Raw genomic sequence first — 18,655 nt, forward strand, 5'->3', positions numbered from 1 at the left:
GGACTCTCATTTCCCTGAAGCCAAAACATGAAGTACCGTTATCTCCAGGGTGGATAAAGAAGGCAAACCAAAACTCAGAGACAAAATAGAAAGAAAAGAGACTTGATTGTGTTGATAGTAATGAAAGATGACCTTACCAAAACAGCTGTTGCTCTTAAGGAAGGACCGGCAGAGTCTAGAAAAAATAGAAAATTTAAAAATCTGAAGTGTCGGATGATGGACTTGAATAGTAATGAATGATCTATTAGATTTTGTCTAGCATTGTCATTATTATTAGGCGTAATAACAGCAATCCCCTCTAGACTTGTTCATTGTGGGTAGAGGACATATCTACCAACTCTGTTGTATTGGATTTTCCCAACAGCTTAGTACAGTGTTCTGCATGCAGTAAGTGCTCAATCAATACCATTGATTGATTATTCATAAGCAAAGGCAGTTCACTGGGCGCTGTGCAGGGCATGGAATAAGATGAAACCCCTGCCCAGTTCCCAGCTGTTCATTGAAATTGGTCATCAGAATAGGTCCCAGAAGGTAGATAACAAACATGAAGTCAGTAGTGATATTCTTGACATAGGCGCATGACTCAGAACTGTAGAGAAGGTAGGGCAGCTCTGTAACTCTGTAGGCTTAAAGTTGGAGCTGAAGTATGATGCCCAACCTCACCCCATTCTCATAGTCTATCATAAAAACATCCCAGACTCTTGATTTGATTTTATACTTTGCCAACAATTATTATAGCAATAATGGCACTTGGTAATTGCTTACTGTGTGCTAAGCACTGAAATAAATACATGATAATCAGATCAGACAGTTTCTGCCCCACCCAGGGCTCAGAATCTAAAAGGAGGAGCTGGTGACTTCATCCATATTTTACAGGTGGGACACTGTGGCACAGGGTGGTTAAGTGACTTGCCCAAGGTCACACAGAAGGCCAATCAGTCATTTATTGAGCGCTTACTGTGTGCAAGGAGTGTACTAAATGCTGGGAGAGTTGGTAGACATTCTCTGCCCATAAGGAACTTACAGTCTAGAGGCCAGTGGCAGAGCCAGGACTAGAACTTGGTTCTCTTATTGTCCAGGTCCCTGCTCTTTCCACCAGGCCATCCTGTCTTTCAGGATGTCATTGGTAGCAAAATTTCCTCATAGCATTCACTTTCCTAATGCTGATGAATATCTTTGGATAGTGGTAGGTTTCCCTGATCCAGGCTAGTACATTACCTTGCTTTTTCTTCAGGTTTATTGACAGCTCATAAAGCTCATTCTGATTGGCCCTGGCAGAGGTTAGTTTCTTCCTAAACCATATTTTTTTTGGTTTTGAGGAGTGTTTTTTAATAGTATTTGTTAAGTACTTACTGTGTTCCAGGCACTGAACTAAACGATGGGGTAGGTAGGTACAAGACAGTCAGGTCTCTTTATTTTTTTAAATGGTATTTGCTAAGTGCTTACTATTTCATTCTTTCAATCGTATTTATTGAGCACTTACCACGTGCAGAGCACCATACTAAGCACTTGTCAGGCACTGCACTAAGCACTGGGGTAGATTCATGGTAACCAGGTTGGACACAGTCCTTTTTCCACATTGGGCTCACAGTCATCATCCCTATTTTACCGATGAGGCAACTGAGGCTCAAAGAAGTAAAGTGACTTGCCCAAGATCACATAGCAGACAAGTGGCAGAGCTGGGATTAGAACTCACATCCTCTGACTCCCAGACCCTTGCTCTTGCTGACTTAGAAAAACACATCACATTGGGTAAAAGAGAACATGTTTTCTGTTAGGGGAAATTATGCCTCACTTATCTGCTGGATTCTTCAAAAGAAGTCAACAGGCATATGTATAGAGGGGAACCTGTGGGTGGTACATACTGACAATTTCAAAAGGCCTGTGACATGGTTCCACATCCTTTTTCCAAAGCATTTTCAAATGACTTATGCCACTTTATTCCAAGAATATCTCTCTAATATAGGGAGATGGAAGTATTATTTTCCTCTCTATTGCAGAGTCACTTGCCCAAGGACATATAGTAGGGTAGTAACTTTGCTGGGTTTGTAAGGGAATTGGAGGAAATGTTCTATCATTGATAAAAAGATAGGGGAAAAAATAGGAAATAGAGGTCACTAATCTAGGAGTAGAAGAATAAATAGTAAGGCCCCCTGCAAGGCTTGGTTTTTATTTGAAATCTTGACAGACTTTAAAAAACTAATCCAAAAGAGGGATCATGTCATTAAGTCATCAGATTTGTAAATGACTTTAAACTGTTTAGGGTGTTGAAATACTGGACAGTTGCAACCAGACAGCAGCAAGAGTTCAAAAAACTGAAGGCTCCTACTGCAAAATGGCTGATGAGCTTCAACGTGAGCAAGTGCAAAGTATGTGCTGAGGGGAAAAAAAAAAACCCGTTCACGTTGCAACTAGAAAATGATGGGCTCTGTCCTATCAGTCATGACTCAGTAAAATTTCTCAGAGTAACTGTTGTCTGCTCTTTCAAATCATCATGTCAGTGTGCAGCAGCAGCCAAAGAGCAGACTAGAAAACCAAGCAAAAACCGTGGCTCTGCCATTATATAAAACCAAGGTGAAACCGCCCTTGAAATTCTGTTAATAGATTATGGCCACTATTTCTTAGGAAGGACATAATAGATTGGAGAAGGTACAGAGAAGGAATCCAAGATAATCTGTCAGAAGTGGGATATTTGACTCTGAGGGCCAATGATTTGATTAAATTGTATAGATTCTTAAGAGAAAGGACAACCCTAGGCTCGCAGGGAGATGGCATGGTCAGAGAAGTAGAGGTAGAATAAACCACAGTAGAAAAGTAAAGGGTTAGAGGGAGGAAGATCAGGTAGAGAGAGCATGAAGGACAACATCACTAATTAAAAAATGGGGATTCTGCTAAGCAACGTGTGTGAAGGAGTTGGGAGCAGGACTTAAAGAGAATCTCATGGAATCTCTCAGATAATTCTTTTCCTTGTAGGTCCAGCAGCTTGTCGGAAAAGCTATATTAGGGAATACAGTCCAGCCAAAGCCAGGGAAAGGGAGATCCTGTATCATTTTTTATTACCTCTCTAGAGCAGTAAAATCTAAAGGGAAGAGCAACTTGCCTGCTGTGTGACCCTGTAAAAGTCATTTAACTTCTCTGGGCCTCAGTTTCCTCATCTGTGAAATGGAGATACAGTGCCTGCTCTCCCTCCTACTTGGACTGTGGGACAGGGACTGCGTCTGACCTGATTAACTTGGATCGACCCTAGTGGTTAGAACCATGGTTAACACATAGTGAGCACTTAAATACAACAGCAATCATAATAATAATACCACTGAGGCCCTGATTAAATGGCAGCAATGAAACCAAATGTGTCCAGTGTACAGTAAAGCAGAAGAAAATCTCATACAACTGAGAGGGACTTGCACCCAGTGAAGCAGTAGTGTGCTGTTGTTCCAAAGTGTATGTATTGACACTTCGTTTTTTATTTATCCCACATTTTAAAGCATAAGTGCTCATTGATCAGGAAAAATTATAAAATACCTCATTGAATTGGTGATTAATTTGAAATGGAATACAGGGAAAACTGCTCTCCCTTCTCAAATTGTGATTTATGGAAGACTTTGCTGCTTAAGCTGATTAAATTCATAGATGATTGGGTTTGGGAGGTACTCAACATCCTTATCTGAAATCCTGCTCCTCTGTTAGCCTGGAAGGTTAATGAATGTTGATGTTCTTAGTGATGGCTCACTTGATTTTTTTTTTCCCCAGGAATTTATTTATTTAGTTAATCAGAATCTTCTAACCCAGCAGTTCTCAAATACAGCCAGCTCTGACTTCTACTACTGTTACTGGGGGATTTCCATTTGGCCTTTTTTGGGTTTTGGGCCACAAAGTAAGATCTAAATGAAAGTTGTGGGATCTAGGTGAAGATGAAGGGTGAAAAGTGGGGTGAAGTTAAAGTGAAACTACGGGTGGGGTCAGAAGAGAGAAAGAGAACCAAAAGGTAATTAATCAATCGGCGATATTTATTAAGCACTTCCTAAGCACTCCCTGTAGAGGGAAGGAGCATGGCCCAGTGAAATGTCAAAGGATCTGGGTTCTAATCCTGTTTCTACAGCCACAGGGAAATCAGGCTGAGTAGGGAAAAGGCTACTTCCCAATCAATCTAGGTCTTAGAGCAAAAAGAATCTTTAAAACCCTACAAAAATGTCTTCAATCCTAGCACTGTTGCATGATGCCTTACTCCCAACAGTCTGCATATTCTCTTTTTGTAACTTCATTTTTGCAAATTACTTTAGAATTATTTTTATTAGTTGTTCCTTATAACAACCCTTTGGGGAGAGACCAATACTATTATCCCTATTTTATGGATGAGGAAATTCACTTTTCATTCATCCCCACAGTATTTTATTCGAGAATCAATCATTAATTGTTTCAGGTTTCTGATTTTCTAGATTAAGGAAGTGTTTTATTGATTTTATTCCTCCCTTATGTTCCCTTTTCATTTACAAATATGAAAAACGTTGAATGCCATTAATAACAGGAAGATCTCTTCTCTTTTTCCTATGCTCCAGTAACTCCCATGAAAATTCAAGAAAGCAGTGGGCGATGGACCCACCTAGGATAAAGTGGAATCTCATAAGTGCAAATCTTTCATTAGAAGGCAACAATTGAAGTCTACTTAGTATTACAAAATTGGCATTTCCTAGGCTTATTTAAATGTTTTATATTTCCTCCATGCTAAGAATATTGGGATTTTATTCAAATGAACAGAGACATGATCTACCTTTGGCAAGTTGGGTCAAAGGGTCAGGGTCCTTGGCAAGAAGAGTAAAAAGAGGAGAAAAGTAGGGAGAAAGAGGGATAGAGGAGCAAAAGAAAGGTAAGGGCTAAAAGAAGCACCCACCTGCTTACTCTGCCACTCCTCAATCTCATCTACCCAGCCTCCGACCCCTTGCCCATATCCTCCCTCGGGCTTGGAACTCTCTCCCCATTCTTATCTGACTGTTCACCACTCTAAAATCTAAACCCTGTTAAAATCACATCTTCTCCCAGAGGCTTTCTCTGACTAAGCTCTCATTTCTCCTATCTCCTTTCCTCTCTGCGTTGACTATATACTTGGCTGTGTACCCCAAGCATTTTGATTCTCTCCCCCCTCCGCCCCCAGCCCCTCAGAAGTTGTGTACATATCCTTAGACTCTACTATTTTCTCTATCTGTAACTTAATTTAGTGTCTGTCTCCCTGTAGACTGCAAATTCCTTCGGGGTAGAGATTGTATCTACCAACTCCATTATATTGTACTTTCCCAGCTGCCTAGTACAGCACTCTGCACAAAGTAAGCATTCAATAACTACCATTGATTGATTGCTTCTCTCCACTTCCTCTTGGCCGCCCCAGTGAAATAATAGCTGAGGAAGTCCCAGTTTATGTTTCTTCTGTCCATGTTATGGTTTAGTTAATGGTGAATGAACTGGCCAAACAATCAGTGGTATTTACTGAGCACTTACTGTGTGCAATCTGCTGTGCTTAAGTACCTATGAGAATACATACAATAGAGTTGATAAACATGATCCCTGCCCCCAAGGAACTTAGAGTCTTAGAATTCTGGGCCATATTTCAGTTGGGCCCTTTGGACTGTGTTGAGCAGTGTAATGAGGGGGGATTTAACCTATTTTGAGGGGAGGGGCTATTACTAAATCCAAAGGAAAATTTGAAATTTCCACACATATGGGAGAAGCCTGAATTCTAGAGTAGATGGGAAACTGTAGAGTGGGAAACAAGGAAATGAGGAAGAAAATAAAAGGAACAACCCATAACCCTGGGAGATGTTTTAATACAAATGCAAAAAGCATGTGACATGAACAGGGGAAACAGAAAGTTTCAGTTGATATTAGAATATAATTGGGATATCTAGATCATATTGGGATGGCACTTATGATTTGAAGTACTAGGCTAGAAGCGTTTCTGTTGATCTGGGAAGAAAGAAAGTCAGTGTTTGTATATGTTCAGTATCCCAGGGAACAGAAGGAAGTCATGGATAGAGAGTATCTGTGTTAAAGTGAAAGGTACAAAGTACAGGGACACTGTCATGGTAGCGATTTGTGACATAGGGTGCTACACAGTACAAACAAAACATTCTCATCAACGTAGTTACATCAGTTGCTGAGAATAGCATGTGATTTTTGACAGGATAGGTAGCTACTTAGGTGACAGTAGCAATGCCCTTTCATCAAGGTCGTAATAGCTTACGCAGTTGGAGTAACCACTTTTTATTTATCTGTAGGACTCTGAATAATTTTTAGCACTTTGGTTGGAGCTCAGGAATCATGTTTAGCTCTGTAGAATCTCCAGAATAGAGAAAGTGGGCAAGGCTTTCTTTAGCTGTAGATGTCTTTCTGGCCTGGAACCCCCTCCCCCTTCATTTACAACGGACCACCCTCTCTCCACCCTCAAAATCACATCTCCTCCAAGAAGCCTTCCTTGACTAAGCCCTTATTTCCCCATCTTCTTTCTATGCACTTAGATGTGTCCCCCTTTAAACACTTAATTGATATTTACCCCACCCACATATCCATAATTGATTTTTCTTAAATTAATGTCTGTCTCTGTCTCTAGACTGTACGCTGTTTGTGGGCAGGGAATGGGTCTACCAACTCTGTTGTATCATACTTTCCAAAGGGCTCTGCACACAGTGAGGGCTCAGTAAATAGCACTGATTGATTGGTTGCTTGCTGATGGTAGAGCGAGAGGGGCTCAACTACCAAGATATCTGCTGGAAAAGTAATTCAGCAGTTACAGATCACCATGGAGATCTGCATCAGAACTCTCTTCTCGTAAGCAGGGAACAGACCACTTCACTATTCTGTACTTCACAAGTCCTTAGTACTGTGCACCACATCGAGTGGGCACTCAAATGCTACTGCTTCTACTAGATAGAATAATAATAATGATAATAATATATGACAGTCCCTGTCCCATACGGGACTCATCCCTCACAATTTGGAGAAGCAGCATGCATGACCTAGAGGAAAGAGCACAGCCCTGGGAGTCAGATAACCTGGGTTCTAATCCCAACTCTGCCAATTGTTTGCTGTGCAACATTGGGCAAGTTACTTAACTTCTCAGTGCCTCTGTTCCCCCAATTGTAAAATGGGGATTAAATACCTGTTCTCCCTCCTACTTAGACAGTGATCCCTGTGCGGGACAGCGACTGTGTCCGACCTAATTAACTTGTAATAATAGTAACTGTGGTATTCATTAAGCACTTACTGTTTGCCAGCACTGTTCTAAGCGCTGGGGTAGATACAAGATAATCAGGTTGGACACAGTCTCTGTTCCACATGGGGCTCACAGTCTTAATCCCCATTTGTATCTACCGTAGTGCTTAGAACACTGCATGACACATTATAAGTGCTTAACAAATACCATTAAAAAAACTTCGCTTACATTAGACACTAGCACAAATGCCCAGATTCTGCCTAGTTTAAGTGTTGCATTTTTCCTCTTCCTTCTGTCTGTCCTTTATATTTTCTTCTCCTCCTGTACTTTCCTCTTTGTAAGTTTCCATCTCTTCTCTCCTTTGTTCATCTCTACTGAGGCTACATCTGTCTCTCTCGTCTTCAGAGCAAGTTCATCTGGATCAAATCTGCAGATGATTCTCAATTGGGCAAGTTTGCTAACCTTTTGCAAGAGAGGAATAGAATCCAAAATGACTTAGTAATATGGAAAAAAATGGTCCTACAAAGCACAGGATGAAAATCAGCAGGGGCAAGGGCAAGGTAGTGCTCATAAAGAAAAGGGTAAATAACACAAATACAGCAAAAGGAAACTATGGAAAAAAAAATCTGGGCTTTGTAGTTGACATTTATTTTAAAAGCCAGAGGGGCCTCAGGAAATATTAACCTGAAAATGACATGGTACACCCCAGCTTACATTCAAATGATTCCTTATGGCATGTGTGTGTATGTATAAAATAGATATAAAGTAGATATATGCAGAGATCTCTAGACTGTAAGTGCTCTATGACCATATATATATAGTAATATATAAATATATATGTAATACATAGATATGTATATTCAGACATCTCTAGACTGTAGGTGCTTTATGAGCAGGGAACGTACCTACCAACTCTGTGGGATTGTACCCTCCCAAGCACTAGTATAGTGGTCTGCACACAGTAAAGGCTCAACAAATATCATCGATTGGTTGATATCCGTTTATCTATGCTTGTGTTACCAGTGACATGCTCTGGTAACAGGACATGCCCTCTAGGTAACCATTACCCAAGGGACCCCACCCCAAGACTGTGGCTCACAACAGATCCTCTTACTAAAGCACCTCCCTGGCCCTGCATGTCAGGGTACACCATCCCAGTATTCTCTGGTAGATGCACGTTGCCTAGTGGAGAGAACCCAGGCCTAGGAATCAGCACATCTGGGTTCCCAGATCTGCCACTTGCCTTCTGTGTGACCTTGGGCATATCACTTTACTTCTCTGCCTCAGTGTCCTCATCTGTAAAGGGGGGAGTCAGTATCTGTCCTCCTTTCTACTTAGAATGTGAGCCCATGGTGGGACAGTGACTGTGTTTTACCAGATTAATTATTTACTTGTGTGTGTGTAGCCCCAGAGCTTAGTAGAGTGTTTGGTCCATAGTTAAGTGTTTCACAAGCACAACTATTAATATCATCGCAGCAAAGATTTATGCCATTTGTAGCTGGGTAAATCCAAACTCTCAATTGCTTAGCAAGCTCTTCCCCGTGGTTCCCAATTCATCAAATCGAGAAGCAGCGTGACTCAGTGGAAAGAGCACGGGCTTGGGAGTCAGAGGTCGTGGGTTCTAATCCCAGCTCCACCACTTGTCTGCTGTGTGACCTTGGGCAAGTCACTTAACTTCTCTGGGCCTCAGTTACCTCATCTGTCAAAATGGGGATTAAAAAAATGTGAGCCCCACGTGGGACAATCTGATTACCCTGTATCTACCCCAGTGCTTAGAACAGTGCTCTGCACAGAGGAAGCACTTAACAGATACCATAATTATTATTATTATTATTATCAAAGAGTTCCACATGATGAGCGAGTTCCTCCTTTCTTTTGATGACGGTGATTGTGGGAACCGGAAAGTTCTCTGGTGATGTAAACAGTACTGATTCTTCCTTTTGATGAAAGGATGGGGAACTCTTTTCCAGAATTCCCCTTCCAGTGACGTAAGCTGTCCTGGTTCCTCCTTCTTCAGAAGGCACTATGCGGGGAATCCTTTTGTTGAGAGAGCCTTGTGATGCTGGTATGTTTGAACCTTAAGAGAAGCAGCATGGCCCAGTGGCTAGAGCATGGGCCTGGGAGTCAGAAGGACATAGGTTCTAATCGCAGCTCTGCCACTTGTCTGCTGTGTGACCCATGCAAGTGACTTCACTTCTTTAGGCCTCAGTTACCTCATCTGTAAAATGGGGATGAAGACTGTGAGCCCTATGCGGGACAGGGATTTTGCCCAACCCAATGACCATGTATCTACCCCAGTGCTTAGAACAGTGCCTGGAACATAGTAAACACTTAACAAATATCACAATTATTATATATTGTTATTACAGTAATAATAATAATAGGAAGTTTCTCCTTTACAGTTCCACAGATGACCAAAATATGCAGTCTGGGCTGATGAATGGCATTTAGTGAGCATTTATTCTGTGCAGAGCATGTTACCAAGCTCTTAGGAGAGTACAGTGGAACAGAGTTGGTAGACACATTCCCTGCCCACAAGGAGCTCACATTCTAGAGGATGCAAGCTTAGTGAGCTTCCTTTCAGCTGTTATTCTGCAGCTGACACAGCTAGTGTCCAGTGGCTCACTGGAAATGACTTGGACCTATGTCCTATCTCCAGTTCCCACTGAGCTATAGAATCTGTACCCAACCTGTCTCCCCCATTAGAGTGCAAGCTCTTTGAAGACAGACATGGGGTCTTTTCTCGCAGGCAGCTAGTACAGTGCTCTGAACTCAGTTAATCTTTAATAGACTAAGCTCGCTGTGGGCCGGGAATGTGTTTGTTATTATACTGTACTCTCCCAAGCACTTAGTAGAGTGCTTTGCACACAGTAAGCATTGGATAAATTCGATTGAATGTATGAACAGATACTAATTAATCAGTGACATGAAAAGGGGTAATAGTTTGCCTTGGTTGGACCATAAGGTTTGCCCCCATAGCATTGACATTGAGATGCTCTGACCCAAGCTCACACCCATGCTCCACATAAAAAAAAAATTGTCACCCCGAGTCAAACTGTTACCAAAAAGCTAAAGACAGTTTTGGTGAGCACATTTTAAAATAAAAGTAGAACAGGGTCTAGAGAAGAGAGGCAGATATGTTTAAAGCAGTTTGGACCAGAAGACCTCACCAGGTCCTTTTCAGGTCTATTGTTCTCCAAGTCTATTTTTGAAATACTTTTTAAAGGTAAAAATTCAAACTCAGGAGAATGAGATAGAAGGAAAATATGAAAGAAAGAAATGATAAAAAAAGTAGTAGTAGAAATAGGAAATCTTTATTTTTGGAACCCTGGCTGTACCACTAGCTTTTTTGATCCTATTAAATGGTTTGCCTACTGTTAAGGTGGAAAGGGCCTAGTAAGTTATTCTAAAACATTTATTGAGGGCTCACCCTGCAATAGTACTGTACTAAGTCAAATCATTTTGTCCCATTTCCCCCAGTGCTAACCACAAGCATCAAGATAAGATGTGTTGGAAGTAAAGAAAGGAAGGGAGCATAATGCATATTACTTAAGCTCAGAAAATAATCTCTCCATTAATAGCAGAAAGTTAAATCGGAAATATATAAAGTCTGTAAAGTCACCTGGGCAATGACTAAGAGTTCAAAAAGCTATTTGAAAATAAGAAGCAGTAGATGGTTGTCCTAGAAAATCAGACTGCTAGGAGGGTGCATTAGGCAGTCACTATTTTGAGAAGAAAATGAAAAGAACATGAAGGAAGCAGCATGACCTAGTGGAAAGAGCAAGGGCTTTGGAGTCAGAAGATCTGGGTTCTAATCCTGGCTGCACCACTTGTCTTCTTGGACCTCGAGCAAGTCGCTTAACTTCTCTGCGCCTCAGTAACCCCATTTGTAAAATGGGGGTGAAGATTGAGAGCCCCATGTGGGACTTGGATTGTGTGCAATCTGATTAGCTTGTATCTACCCGAGCGCTTATTACAGTGCCCGCCACATAGTAAGTGTTTACAAATAAAATACTATAAAAAAGTTTCAGACCATTTGAGAAAGAACAGTCAAAGAGGACTGAAGTGTAGTGTAGAAGAAATTCTCCCTACAAGAATTGGTCCAGCACCATCTAGCAAGCCCCCAAGTCAGAAGTCAAGTTTTTGTTGTTTAAAGAGGTGCTTGCAAAATTGCTGTAAAATTATTATTTCTTTTTGGGGAGTCAATCCATGGCTCTTACTGAGTACCTTCTGAAAACTAGGCACTCAACTAAACACTTCAGAAAGTTCAGAAGTATCGAGATGCATTTTCCCTACCCTCATGGAATTTATAACCTAATGGGGAAGACTGGTAGAAATTATTTACTCATAGTGAAAGGTGGAGGAAGAACAATTAGAAAACAAGAAGCAGCACCGACGCTTCAAGGAGAAAGTCGAACAAATAATTGAATCTACAAATGCTTATAGACATGATATTTGATAATTAAAAATATATGTGTGTACATAAATGTTGATGGTAGGTTTAAAGTAAACAAGTGCTTAAGAATGGGTGTTACTCTGATGCTTTTGCTGTGTTGTTAATTAATCAAGAAAGGCTTCCCAGAGGAGGTGGAATTCTTAGAAGGACTTCACAGATGGTAAGAGTGGTGGACTGGCACTTTGTGGAAGCAGCTTGGTGGAGTGGCTAGAACACAGGCCTGGGAGTCAGAAGGTCATGGGTTCTACTGCCGGCTCTGCCACTTGTCTGTTGTGTGACCTTGGGCGAGTCACTTCATTTCTCTGGGTCTCGGTTACCTCATCTGTAAAATGGGGATTGAGACTGTGAGCCCCATCTGGGACAGGGACTGCATCCAACCGGATTTGCTTGTATCCCTCCCATTCATTCATTCAATTGTATTTATTGAGCACTTACTGTGTGCAGAGCACTGTACTGCGCATCCCAGTGCTTAGTACAGTCCCTGGAATGTAGTAAGCGCTTAACAAATAGCTAGGAAATGACTAGCAATTATAGTTTTATCATTTTAATTATTACATAATGATCACATATACAATTAAAATTTTATAATGTAATCTTAATAAATTGTAATTATAACAATTTGTTAATAATTAACAAATGTCATTATTATCATGATTAGTTGAGGAAGGGATTTTCAGTAAGGGGGAACACCTTGAGCTATGAGCTGGGAGCATGTGAGACAGGAGAGTCAGAAGTGAGATACAATTAACAATGAGTTTAGGAAGTTCAAAAAGCATGGGTTGGGCAGTAGTCCATAAAGCTGTGGAGTAGCTAGTGCTTTCTTCATAGTTGACTGCTTACTGCATGAACAGCTTTGCAAGAGAGATTTTGAATAGCAGGCTTTGTTTATCTGCTTCTGTTGAGTTGTTTCTAGTCATACTTCAAGGAGTTTTTTGAGACTTTGTGAATTTCTTCCCCAAACTGTAATGAAGATTGAGCCAAAGCCCTGTTTTCTTTGTCTGTTTCAGCAACCCAAAATGGTTGCAGATTGGTCTGGCTCTCTCCAAACTTCTTATCTTTTCAGATGTCTGTTTTGGCTTTTGGCTTGGATTTAATTTTTAAGCTGTATTTTTCGTTGCAGTTGTTTTTTGCCTTTATGGAAAATGTCATGGTTGCATCCTAATGGCTACATCAGAGCATAGCTAAAAGAGCCACATTTATGTCTAGTGCCTAGTACATTAATCCTAATGGAAAAACAAATTACATGATTTGGAATTTATTTACTATTTCCATTTTGCTTTTTTGTGACCTCGCTTTTCCCCCTGAAAGTTTATGACTCTTCTTACAGGGACTAAATACAAAGATTAACCAAGGCTGCTGAACAATCCCTGTCTCCAGCAACTGACAAACAAGAATGAAGGAAAAACCCAAACATGCACGACTAAGATCGAAACCAGTGAACGAAACCAAATCAAAACAGAAGGAGAAATAGGTTAAGACTGCAAAATGAAGGATTTAGGTTTTATAAGGAAGTCTTTCCTGACAGTGAGTGTTGTTAAATGCTGGAATGAGTTACTGAAGAAGTAAGGGAACTGGATAATAAATACAGTATTTATAAAGTGCCTGTTAATATGCAAATACTATGCCGAATGCTGGAGTAGATCAATCTTTGGGCAGAGAATGCGTCTACCAACTATGTTGTATTGTACTCTCCTAAACATTTAATAGCACTCACTAATACTATTGATGATGATGATGATTGACATTTACTGAGCACTTACTGTGTACAAAGCATTGTACTAAGTAAGCACTTGATATAATTCAATAAAGGTAGTGTCAAGTAAGATGCAGTCCTTGCCCCTCACCACTTCACAATTTAAGAGGTATTGGATGCCCTTAGAACTAGGGCAGATACCCATCTCTTTAGGAAGTCTAGGAGGGAATTATATAAGAAGAAGAAGAAATGTGGTATTAAGGACATACTGTGTGCCAAGCACTGTACTAAGTACTTCCTAAATGCCAAGCACTATACTATGTGCTAAGGTTGTCAGGTTGGACACCATCCCTGTCTCACATGGGGCTCAAAATTAAAGAGGGAGGGAAAATGGGTATTTAATCCCTATTTTACAGATGAGGAAACTGGGCTTCCTGCCTATGTTTTCTTCTTTTATAAATGGGTTTTAGAATTGAAAACAATTGAAGACCACTGCTTGTAACCCCTCCGACAAGTGTAACTTTAAAGGGGCTGGTCTCATTTACCTAAAGAGGCTGAATAGTGCATATGTTTGGGCAAACAATAAATCATATTTATTGAGTGACTACCATGTGCAGAGTCAGGACTAAGCACTTGGGAGAATCAAATATAACAGAGTTGGTAAAACCGTTCCCTGCCCACAAAGAGCTTCCGGTCTACACAATTGGTGATGTTTCCAACATCAAAGACACTAGTGATGTGATGATTCTGACTGCCTGAAAGCACATTGTTTTTACTGCCTGCTGGGAGCTCCACTAGAATGAATGCAAGTCTGTGGACTTTATGCTGAGGCCTTGAATCTGCTTCTTTTTAATATAGCTTGACCCTTGGGAAGGGACTATAGAAAATATTTAATGTTTTGAAGCCCTTTAAAGATGAAGGTGCCCTTTAAGTATGGAGACTGGCGAAAACTCAAAGGTAAAGCCAAAAGAGCCTTTCCTCATTAGTATTCTCAAGTAAGCAGTGTTAGAAAAGATCCTTTCCCCTCCCACAGAGTTTCAGGCAAGTCCAAGACTTGGAAAGAGACATGGACCCAGACCTCATATTTCTTTCAGCTCTAATGATAGGTTCTCTTACAATGGCTTCCGTCTGTGGCCTTGTTTATACCAAGAGCCAGTAAAGACAGTAGACCTCTGATGCCAGAAGCAACTGGAAAGGAGTCCAGCTAACCCACAAGCTGGCACTGACAGGTGTGTATGTTGGATTCCATATCTCCCAGACTGTCGATTCCCTTCCCATTACTGCATCTTGGTACTTTATCGATTTGTCCTTTTATGTGAGAAGGAGCCCCTAAAGAGGGAGGAGGGAGACAAAGGTCTCTGGATCCCTTCATGAAATAGATGTTTGGCTGTTAGTTTATAGGAAGTGGATTACTGTTCCTCAGGTTGGTAATTAGCAGTCATCTTGAGCAAATTCCTGCCGGAAGTAATTGAATCATCTCATCATTTGGGAAAGAGTTGATTTGTGTGTCCAGTCTGACCCTCAGGAGCTATCCTGATCTTTCTCCGTTGCTCTTTAATCTACTGAACCTCATACCCAGAGCCATCCGGCCCCTAACTTAATTGCTTGTGTACTGGAATAAGAGCTCCTGGCAAGATTGTAATTGTCAGTTTAAGGGGAACAAACTTAATTTCAAAATGATGTGAGGGAGTCCAGAAAGACTATGAACATCTGTCACAACTATTGTGATTCAAGAAAAAGCAAGTTTCAACAGAATAGAGAGCCTACAAAGGCTCACAGATTTGAGTTAGATAATGTTCAAAGGGTATAATTTCTGTCTCAGTGGCAAACAGGCTGTTAACACAACCTCTGTTATTTTAAATAAGAAGTATAGACTGGGAATATTTGAGATGAGGTGGTATTGTTCTGAAGTAAAGATGTCTCTTAAAAAGGAGTTTCAAAAGAGAAGCGTCTTTGCAAATAAGAAAATCAATGGAATGTTGCTATTTATTCAGATGTTTCATCTATTTTATGCTGGATTAGAAAGACTAAATTCTTCCTAGATTGATGTTGATTTTAGATTTCATGAAAAGAGCAAAGACTTGTATCATGAAGGATATGTCTTTTGTCTTTAAAAATCTTTTAAGTGCATTTTTGCTCAAAAGCAAAAGTGCCCTTCTAACTGCATAAATATTTTTTCTCATCAGATATCCTACCAAACTAAATAATGCCAGACATCAGCATTTGAGATATGAATTCATAATAGTATTTGGAGGGGGTTAACATCCTCAGATAAACTGAAGCTAGTTGTATTTATTTATTAAATAGATATGTTGTATTTATTTATTAAATAGATATGTTGTATTTATTTATTAAATAAATATGTTGTATTTATTAAGCAAATACATTGTATTTATTTAGATGTCAAAGCACCATGGTAAGCCCTGAGGTGGATACAAAATAATCAGATCAGGCACCATCTATCTTACATAGGACTCATAACGTAAAAGGTAGGGAAACCAGATATTTTATCCTCATTTTACAAATGAGAAAACTGAGGCACAGAGAGAGGTTAAGCCATTTGTCACATAGCAGGTCAGGTGCAGAAAAGGATCCCAGATCTCTTCACTCGCCCTTCCAGTTACAGCCATTCAGTTGTATTTATTGAGCACTTACTGTGTGCAAAGCACTGTACTAAGCACCTGGGAGAGTACAATACAACCTTAGGCACTTTTCCTGCCCACAGTGGGCTCACAACTGAGACTTTGCTGCTCATTTTATTAAAATGATTCATATTCATGTCTTTAATAATAATAATGTTGGTATTTGTTAAGCGCTTACTATGTGCCAAGCACTGTTCTAAGCGCTGGGGTAAACACAGGGGAATCAGGTTGTCCCACGTGGGGCTCACACTTAATCCCCATTTTACAGATGAGGGAACTGAGGCACAGAGAAGTTAAGTGACTTGCCCACAGTCACACAGCTGACAAGTGGCAGAGCTGGGATTTGAACTCATGAGCCCTGACTCCAAAGCCCATGCTCTTTCCACTGCGCCACGCTGCTTCTATATACTGGCTTGCTTCCCCTAGCTGTAATTCATTTTAGTATCTGTCTCCACTGCCAGATTTTAAGCTCCTTGAGGGCAGAGATCAATTCTGCTAAATCTACTGTACTCTCCTAAGCCCTTAATTCAATGCTCTGCAAAGAGTAAGTCCTCAGTAAATATGATTTATTGATGGATCAATTGATTGGTAAATGATATTTATTTATGGTGTTTTTAAGCACCTACTATATGTCAGGCAGTGTTCTAAGCACTGGGGTAGACAAGCAGAAAAATCTCAGAGCCAGGACTAGACCCTAGGTCCTTCTGACTCCTGGGTCCCTTCTCTATCCACTAGGCCATGCTGCTCATGGAGTAACTATTCTACTCCAATTTTCAAGCCTTAATTAAAAAAAAAATGGTGAAATTATTAGCCTTGTTTAGTTTAATTACTTAAGTGAAAATGTTCTCTTTCCAAAAATCTTAAGATGCCATTTTAGAGTTGCCCATGTAGGTGAGTATGTTTCTTTCAAATCATGTATAACACCTATGACTTTTTGAGACCCGAAAGTCAATCAGGTGGCCAAACTTAGTCTTCAGTGTGGACAAGTGATGTAAGGTTTCGTGAAAAAAATGGATTTGAGAAGCAGGGAGTAAGCAGTAAATTGATAACTGCCTCTATGGATAGATGTGTCCGTTGAGACTCGGGGGTAGGGAAGAGGGAACTGGGTGGGTTAGGAATTGTAAAGTTTAATAGATATCTGCAGATCCAGTATTTCATCTCAAAGAACTTTATATGGGAAAGAGAAAAGAAGGATCAGAGTTGAGTTTGTGTCCATAGGCCAAGTGAAATGAAGATGTTATCGGGTGACTTTAAGTAAAATGGGCTGCTATTCTGGACAGTTAAGCCAAAAAAGGCCCTTTATTTTTCAGAGCAGTTTTTTCATCTGGTTTATCCAAGGCCTCGCTCTCAGTTCTCTCTGCAGCAAGAGTATTTATGAGCACTATTCACCTTTAACATTGAGTAAACAGGAAAATGATTTGCCGAGTATGACATCAGTAAAAATCTCCTAAATCCTTGCTAAATAGAGCTCCTCAGACTTCTATGAATAAATATACCCTTTCATGCTGTTTTCAAATGGAAGTGCTTTTAAAAAAAATATTTTAAAAGCTAGTAGCTCCATTGAAAAGCATACATGCCACATTCAGAGTCTGTACTGCTAACGAAGAGCATGCCATCTCAAAAGTATGAAAACCTGCAGGTTTTTATCTGGTTGAGTACCAATTTCTTTTAATGAATGGACAGCAAACGTAAATAAAGACAATTCACCAAAACTGCTGCTTCTGTTATGATATTGTTTTATTTATGTAATTTGCTGTAAATTTATTCATGTCATCCAATTTGTTACAGCCACCTTGGCAACAAGGTAGCCAATTGAAAGGCAGAATAGGATTATTATATTGTGATTAGTACAAACTTTCGAATGCCAGCTGTTGTCAACAGTTTGCCAGACCTTTCAGGAAGGAAAGCAAATGTGTCAGGGCAGGTAGTTTTCTTTCTCCAGTCTGATAAAAGCTCAGTTCAGGTCCTGAACTGATTGCATGTTGGTGAATTGAGTGTGTCCTGTGAAGTTTCCAGGCACACCAGGCGGTTTCATATTTGATTATGTTGTATTCAAGAGATTTTCTGCTTCAATTTTTCAGCCCTTTTTGCATGTAAATGTTGGGCAGTGGTGCAGCAACAGTAAACACAGAAGCATTATGGGTATTGTTAAAGGATCTCTTCCTGTCAATTCTAATGTGGCACTGGGTTGATTTTTTTTATGGTCTCTAAGTGCTGGCTATGTGCCAGCCACTGTACTAAGTGCTGAAGTAGATATAAATTAATCAAGTTCGACACAGTCCATGTCCCACATGGGGCTCACGGTTTTCATCTCCCTTTTACAGATGAGATAACTGAGGCACAGAGAAGTGAAGTGACTTGCCCTGGGCCACACAGCAGAAAAGTGCTGTAGCCGGGACTACAACCCAGTCCCTCTGATTCTTGACTCCCAGACTTGTGTTCTGTCCACTAGACCATCCTGCTTTTTGATGAGTGTTCTCCGTTGCCGATTATGAAAAGCTATTTCAGGGAAAGATGGGTTTAAAATCTTCAAGGATAAATGATTGTATTTACTGCTGTCTTGTCTGGATTCAGTTCATTCACTATGGTTGAGGGACACTCACTGCTAATGTATAACGTATTGGCAATTAGAAGGAGTTTAATAATGGAAGTGCAGGTTGTAG

This window comes from Ornithorhynchus anatinus, chromosome 20, assembly GCF_004115215.2.
Source record: "Ornithorhynchus anatinus isolate Pmale09 chromosome 20, mOrnAna1.pri.v4, whole genome shotgun sequence".
Lineage (NCBI taxonomy): Eukaryota > Metazoa > Chordata > Mammalia > Monotremata > Ornithorhynchidae > Ornithorhynchus > Ornithorhynchus anatinus.